This window comes from Henckelia pumila, chromosome 4, assembly GCF_033568475.1.
Source record: "Henckelia pumila isolate YLH828 chromosome 4, ASM3356847v2, whole genome shotgun sequence".
NCBI lineage: Eukaryota > Viridiplantae > Streptophyta > Magnoliopsida > Lamiales > Gesneriaceae > Henckelia > Henckelia pumila.
Genome location: NC_133123.1, coordinates 222,967,919 through 222,975,515, shown reverse-complemented (window position 1 = coordinate 222,975,515; position 7,597 = coordinate 222,967,919). Strand labels below are relative to the sequence as shown.

The 7,597-nt window shown below is 34.3% G+C and overlaps 1 long non-coding RNA gene across 5 annotated transcripts; it reads left to right on the top strand.

Moving 5' to 3' along the window:
- Positions 1-1,963: 1,963 nt before the first annotated feature.
- LOC140864860 (uncharacterized) lies at positions 1,964-6,904 on the top strand. Of its 5 annotated transcripts, XR_012144381.1 has the most exons (5): positions 1,964-2,367; positions 3,229-3,334; positions 3,415-3,494; positions 4,221-4,989; positions 5,142-6,258. It is a non-coding gene; the product is annotated as an uncharacterized lncRNA (long non-coding RNA). The 5 variants fall into 5 exon arrangements; XR_012144379.1 differs by lacking the exons at positions 1,964-2,367; positions 3,229-3,334; positions 3,415-3,494 and having other exon boundaries at positions 3,559-4,989; positions 5,142-5,305; positions 5,498-6,258; XR_012144378.1 differs by lacking the exons at positions 1,964-2,367; positions 3,229-3,334; positions 3,415-3,494 and having other exon boundaries at positions 3,560-4,442; positions 4,786-4,989.
- Positions 6,905-7,597: the final 693 nt, after the last annotated feature.

Below are 7,597 nucleotides of genomic sequence, written 5' to 3'. Positions count from 1 at the left end.
ATAAACATTATTTGTTGCTCGGGAGAGGGAAATAATTAACTTAAGTGTTCTTGGCTATTAATTGACTGGAATTCATGAAGATAAATTAATTATGATTGATTGTTGTTGAAACCAGGTGAAATCTAAACCTCTAGACCAATTTTTCTCTGATTGATATTTTCTCTAAAAATTGTGTGCGTGCTGCTAAGAATTCATTGATTATTTATTTTTCTGCAAACTTCTCAAATTTTGATTTTTTAGATAAAGTTTAAACTATTATAATTACAAGTACTGAATATTTTCATTTTACTCTCTGTGGGAACGATATTTGATTCATCACTTTATTAAAACTTGACACTCGTACGCTTGCGAGTATTTTTCACAACAAGTTTTTGGCGCCGTTGTTGGGGAGTAAAATTTGATTTTGTTTATTCTTGTTACCAATTAGTCTAAGTTTTAATTTAGAGCTTTTATTTATTTTATTTTAAAGTACTAATTGATTTCTTCTTATTTTTAATTGCAGTTCATGCGAAGATCTCAAAGTGCAAATTCTCTACTTTTTGATCCAAAGATCGAACGAACTGCACGTGCTTTGAGAAGAGAGAGAAGAGAAGAAGTTGATAGAATGGCTGAAGAGAATGTGAATCAAGCTTCCCTGGTGCCAATCTGAGATCACTTCCGGCCGACGATCCAAGCTCACTATTCTGGAATCGCTCGAGGGACCATTAACGCCAAAAATTTTGAACTGAAGCCGGCGTTGATCAACATGATTCAGCAGAACCAATTTAATGGGAGTGCAACTTCTGATCCTCATCTAGACCTGTGGACTTTCTTGGAGATAACCAATACAGTAAAAATGAATGTGGTGTCTGAGGATATTATACGTTTACGCTTGTTCCATTTTTCTCTCAGGGATCAGGCACGGAGCTGGATCCAATCGTTGTCTCTAGGAAGCATCACTACTTGGGAGGATATGGCGGTCAAGTTTTTAGCAAAATATTTTTCACCTGCCAAGTCCACCCAACTGAAGATAGAAATCAGCACTTTCAGGCAGATGGATTCTGAACAGCTCTACGAGGCGTGGGAAAGGTACAAAGATTTTCTTAGACGTTGTACTAATCATAATTTTTCAGATTGGGAGCAAATCGAGTTGTTCTACAATGGGATGAATGCGCCTACAAAGATGTCTGTGGACTCTGCTTCTGGAGGTACCATATTTGCAAAAGACCCTGTACAGGCCTACAATATGCTAGAACAGATGACGATCAATAGCTTTCAATGGCCATCTAAGTGTATGGGTGTTAAGAAGCCTGCTGGAATGTATGCAGTGGATCCTCTCACTTCTATCACTGCCCAATTATCTGCACTGACTACACAGGTGGCCGCGTTGAATAAAGTGAGTATTGAAGAACCAGCAAGTGTGCCGGGTTTTATGGACGAATTTCAACACCCTGAACAAGTTCATTACATGAACCAAAGAGGTTATGGAGGCTACAGAGGTAATCTAATTTTTTCTATCATGACTGTTGGCTTTCAAAAGTTGAGAACATCAACATTAGATTTTTGGAAAGCTTCAAATTACCCTGTAAAGAAACCTAACTTAATTTTCGATTCTGGGAAAATATTGATGGTAATTAAAGCTGGATAGTTGATGATTTATGGCATATAAATTCCTCTCAATGTTAAGTAACTAGTGAATACCATTATTTTTAATATATATTTTCAACTTCGAGACAAAATTTGGCTCTCAGTACTTTGGGGATTTTTTTTCCTATCATTTTCACTATATTTGGTTTCTTTTTGGACTTTTTTTACTGCTGCATCTTAGTTTTGTTTTGTAAAATAGCCTTGGACAACTTGATGTTCCTGCAAAACTAACAGAAGCTTGTATATCACTGGACAAAGCTTTGCTGGTAATATTAAACTTAAATTCCATCTTTATCACGAGATAAATCAGTTTAGACATAATGCTGGTATGATTATTTTCACATGACACTATATTCCATAGTTGGCAAAGCTAATGCTTCAATTCAATGTGAAGGAAAAAGGTGTCTTCTTCTTCTTGAACCGATATTTCGCCCACAACGGGTACAAGAGCATTAAAGTGAAGCTTCCTTAATCCCGATCAGAAACCGTCCGAGCAAAGCTGAGAGCATTTGGAGCAAAGGCGTGCAACGATGGAACCGACGATTCTGTTGGATCATGGGGAGGCGCTGGCGGTGGATGACCCTATGTCCATCGGACGGAGCGACTCGCCGTGTCAGTACATGGACGACGGTATGGCGGTTGTCGTGACATTGCTGCGTACCTGCATCGATGAGGTCCACCTATTCCACTTGTGGCTGCAGTTTCAGCTGGCTTACATCTCCAAACAAACTATTAATTTGGGTTAGTCTTTTTCCCAATTTCTCGAATAGATATCAACAAAATTGAGCTTCCACTATATTCATGGTGCTATTGCAGGCTGTATTTTTTGTTCCTTTTTTGGTTCTCTAGTCACTTGTTGTTAAATCGATACTGGTGCACCTCTTGAATTGGTCAAGGCTGCTATAATCTTGTTTAAGGATTTCGGCTCACAGAAAGAGAATTTGAAATTACGATAGGTATCAGGCATTGCGTGAGCTACAGAGGGCAAACAAAACAATGGTGGATCTGAAAAACAATCTAGAAACCCTTAGAGAATCCAAGCAGGTCGCGATTTGGTTTCGTGAAAATTTGAAATTAAGCTCTGAATTATGTTGGATTTTTGTTGCATAATCCGATTCTTTGTTGTTAATAGTGCATTGAAGTGATTTTAGTTTTCTCATTGTTCGAGCTCAAATGACGATAGGTAATTTTTCACTTTTTGACTTATATGTCGTTCGATTAGGTACTTTGGCTTATATTTATTGATAATCTTATTCAATGATGGTTTTTTGTTACTTCAGAAAGCTCGACCTCTCAGGATATTTTTTCACTTACTATGAAAGCATTTTCTCATGTCCCAGCTTCTATGATATTATTATATATGGTCATTATTGTTTACTAAAGATGACACAACTGACATGGAATAAAGTATATGTGGTGAAGACATTTTTACAGATTCAGTCCTTTGATTGGATACAAATGCACCGGCTCTTTGTTGATTAACAAATGAAATCACGATATCTTTATTTTTTTAGTTCTTCATTTCATTTTAGCTTAATTGAACAAAATTGTGAAATTTTTGAGTGTTAAATTTAATAAGGTGCATATTTGTGATGCATTCAGGAGAAGCAAAAATTTTTTTGGAAGCTACCTTCCAATCCATGAGAACAAAGATAGAAATCTGAGAGTAATCGGATACATGTTGAGGTCGAAGCAGCAAAATTACGAAGTATTCCTATTCTCCTCAAGCTTTGTATTGTCAACAATTTTTTTTCTATGACATAAATACCACTTTCCTTTTTTTCCCAGGTCAATTGGAATCAAAAATTTCATTGCAAATTCAGCTGCTGAACAGTAAAGATACTGAGCTAGAGGAATTGAAAGGAAAGGTACCATTTTCTATGTTTTGCCTGTCTTGAGGACTGATGCATGAATATCTTTCATGTCCCAAATCTCATAATATTATTTTAGTGGTAGGAACTTTTCATTTGAGCGGATTTATTGTTTTGGTGTATGTTTACTGTTTAGCTAATGAAATCTAATTTGTGGTTTGGTTTACTTGTGACTGATAACTGATTCGACAATGACAATTCATAGATTCCTCCGCGTTAGAAACATGAATGCTGTCATAGTTTTTGTTTTGTGGCTGCACATTCAATTTTCAAATACACCCTGAATTTGTTTATTAAATGTTACATACAATCTATCAAGGAAGGGATTCCACTTTATTTCAATCATTTCTCTGGAACCGTGAAAGTACTTGCATCATAATTTTTGAGTCTGATTAAGTCTCCATTATCGGAGAAAACTGGTTCCTAGTTTGTTATTTTTCACATGTCTAGTCTAATTTCTTTGTTATATGGTATTCTCTATGGAGGCAAATAGATTTTCTTTTGGTTTGTGAATTAAGTATCTTTATGCATAAGAAAATTAATTGAATCTAGATTCAACACTTTCTGTTTTATTTTAGTTAATTTAATAGTTCTTGCGTCATGGTCGTTGTGGCTGGAAGTTTGCTTGTAAATGATAAATGTGCCTTAAGCTGTTTTGAATCTTAAATTATTTATCTTGGGTGTGTCTCTAACTTTGTTTCTAAATGATCAATTCGAATACAGTGCCATATGGAAGGATGATGAGGAGGAATTCGAGGTTCATGGATACAGCTTTTGATAGTTCATGGAGAGATATCATTGTTTTTATTTTTTCCATGTTTTTACCTTTTATTATATTGTCATCTTTAGGTTACCGGCCATTTATCCGCATGTACTAATGTAGGTAAGAAAGCTGAAGCTCTTAGATATATTCCAAAACATGTTGATCCCAGAGAGAAAGCCGAGGTAAAATAGCAATTTATTTGATAGCTGGATTTATATCTATTTCATATTCTGTGGGCAGTTTTTTTTCTTGTTTAAATGATAAAATTTTCCATAAATTTTGGGCTGGCTTATGCTATAATTGGGATGGCCAAGGAAGCAGCAGATGCATCATCCCATGCCAGACAAATGATAGCTAACTACTTGGCCATGCATTTTTCCCATTTCTTTCATATATCATAGTTCTTTATTGATGACACCATCTGTGATAATTTGTTCTGAGTTATATATATAAAGGTTTGTTTTGATTCTCTTTTCAAATTCAATAGTAATTAATATCAGGTTTTCCTCTTGTGTTTGAGTATAGAGATTTAAACACATTAGCCAGCGAATAAACCCGTCGAGCTGACTTAACCACATGAGCCTGATCAAGCTTTAGATTTTTCTAGCTCGAGCTTTCATGTTCGGGCTTTCTGATGAGCTTGATCTTAACTGGTTAAAGCTCGTGCATCCAGCCGATCTTGAATCTAAGCTCGCTCGACCTAGTGAAAAAAGCTAAGAGAACAAAAAGGTCCAGACATATATTTTAATGGGATTTCAGCTTGTTTTTAAATATTGAGTTTGAGATTTTAGTTATATCTTAATTATTAAAAATTATGATTTTGAAATCGTGAAGGATTTCTTGATTTTCTTATTATTAAGTTGTACGATTTTGATTTCCAGCATGAGAGATCAGTTGAAGCCAGGTCTATTCTATCTTCACAAAATAGGATTCAAGGAATGACCCTTCTGCCGTGGGCCTTGAGCATGACTCATCTTCAGAAGATGAGGATACTCCAATTATACCCCAGAAATATTTCAGCAATCATAAGGGAATCCCGAGATTTGTGAGTTTTCTTTTTTATTACTATCGACAAGGAATGTATTTGGATCTTTCTTGTCAATTGTTCGATGTGCAGCTAAGTATCTGTTTTTGGATAATCATGAGTTTAAATTATATGGAAAAGTTGAAATTTCATGTCTTGTACAAGTGCAAGATGCCTGCTCACCTCTCATCTAATCCCCTCCCATCCTCCCAGGTCCCATCCCTTTTGCTCCATTAAATTCAGAGTCCACTTCGGATTTAGGTGTTAGGTTGAGAATGGTGAAAATTTATGTCTCTAAGGTATGGCCTAAAGGTAATGTGCTTGTATAATGATAGTAAATTTGGACTTTTCTTGTGGGAAATGGTGCTTTATTTTAGTAAACTGATCAAGAACGTTGGGTACTGTTGTTAAAGAAAATGTTGATGTTATACTGTTGTTGATAATCTTTGAAACATTAAAATTTATAGAGTTGCAGCGTGAATTAGTCGGACATACCGAGTTTCAAATGCAGCATCAAATTTCAAATGTGGATGCAGATTTGGAAGATTCGGTAAAAATAGCTATCTATAATTTATTTATATGCTGGAGTTCTTTAAGTACTATTTTGCCAGGAAGATGTCACATGGTCTTTGTTGCTTAGTTCGATTCTTTGTTTATCTTCTAAGATGGTTCAGTCATATGCGGATTGTTTGGATAACTGTATTGGAAATTTACTATCAAGTCGATCTTCCCAGCATATTTGTTTTATGAATTTGAATTTAGAAATCTTGACATTTTTTATGCTACTTGAATTCGTCAACTTGTGCAGATAGTCGTGATGCAGAGGATAATGGTAGATGTTAATCTGGAAGGAGTGTTCCAAGTTAATTTATATAGATTAGTTCATAACTCGATCTATTGAAAAGTTCCGAGTTAATTTATATAGATTAGTTCATAACTCGATCTATATATTTTCTAGTGTAGATTGATTTAGAATTTAGAATAATAATATTAATTTGTAATATTGAAAAATTGTATATTAAATTTTATTTTAGAAATTTTAAATTTTGTTTCATTTGTAATGTTGAGGACAACGAATAATAACTGTTGTGAAAATCAATTTAAGACAACGGTTTAAAATTGTTGTAAAAAACAACATACGACAACGGTTTTAAAACGTGGTTGAATAATAAGCAAACACCTACATAGGACATCGGTTTTAAAATGTGGTTGAATAATGTCTACGAAAACGGATATAAACTGTTACAAATTTGTTGTCGTATGTCAACATAGACAATGATTTATAACTGTCGTTAAAGGCAACTTAAGACAACGGTTATAAACCATGGTCAAATACTGCGTACGACAACAAATATTTATTGTTGCATATCCCTTGTTGTATGTTGGAATCCACAACGGATATAAAGCGTTGTTTAATGTTATATTTTTGACAACACCTTAAAGTACAACGGTTTTTTGACCCCTACGACAACGGATATAATCAGTTGTCGTATCCCGTTTTTCTTGTAGTGAGAGCCGACACACACACATAGACGCATATATCAAAGAAAGAATTGGAGATTTGATCGTGATTTTTGAGGAAGGGAAAGTCTGTGCTTACTTGAAGAGAAAAATACGGAGATCGAGAGTCCAGACACGGCATCGCATCGACGGATTTGTTTTCTCTCTTTTGTTAAATTCTGAATATGTTTAATTTTCTGAATATGTTTTGGTTTTATCAGAATTTAATTATGAACTAAATTTTTAGAGTCTAGAGGTCAGATGGAAACTTGTGTAGACACTTTCATGAATTTGTGATTTTATTGAATTGAGTTTTTCTAGATTAATTGTGTTTTTAGTATTGAATGTCTTTTCAATTACCTGATCAATAATTGAATTGTAATATTTATTTGAAATCCGGCACTCGACAGAGGGGGTTTTGAATAGGACCAATAGAAATTACACTATTAATTATTTATATAGCTCGGGAAAGTGTATAATTTTAACAGAGCTTTTGAAAATAACATTGTTTTACATAGATCACTGGAAGTAATTCTTAATAGGGATATTGGAATTGAATTGTAGTTGATAAACATGATTTGTTGCTCGGGAGAGAGAAATAATAAACTTAAGTGTTCTTGGCTATTAATTGACTGTAATTCATGAAGATAAATTAATTATGATTGATTGTTGTTGAAACCAGGTGAAATCTAAACGTCTAGACCAATTTTTCTCTGATTGATATTTTCTCTAAAAATTGTGTGCGTGCTGCTAAGAATTCATTGATTATTTATTTTTCTGCAAACTTCTCAAATTTTGATTTTTTAGATAAAG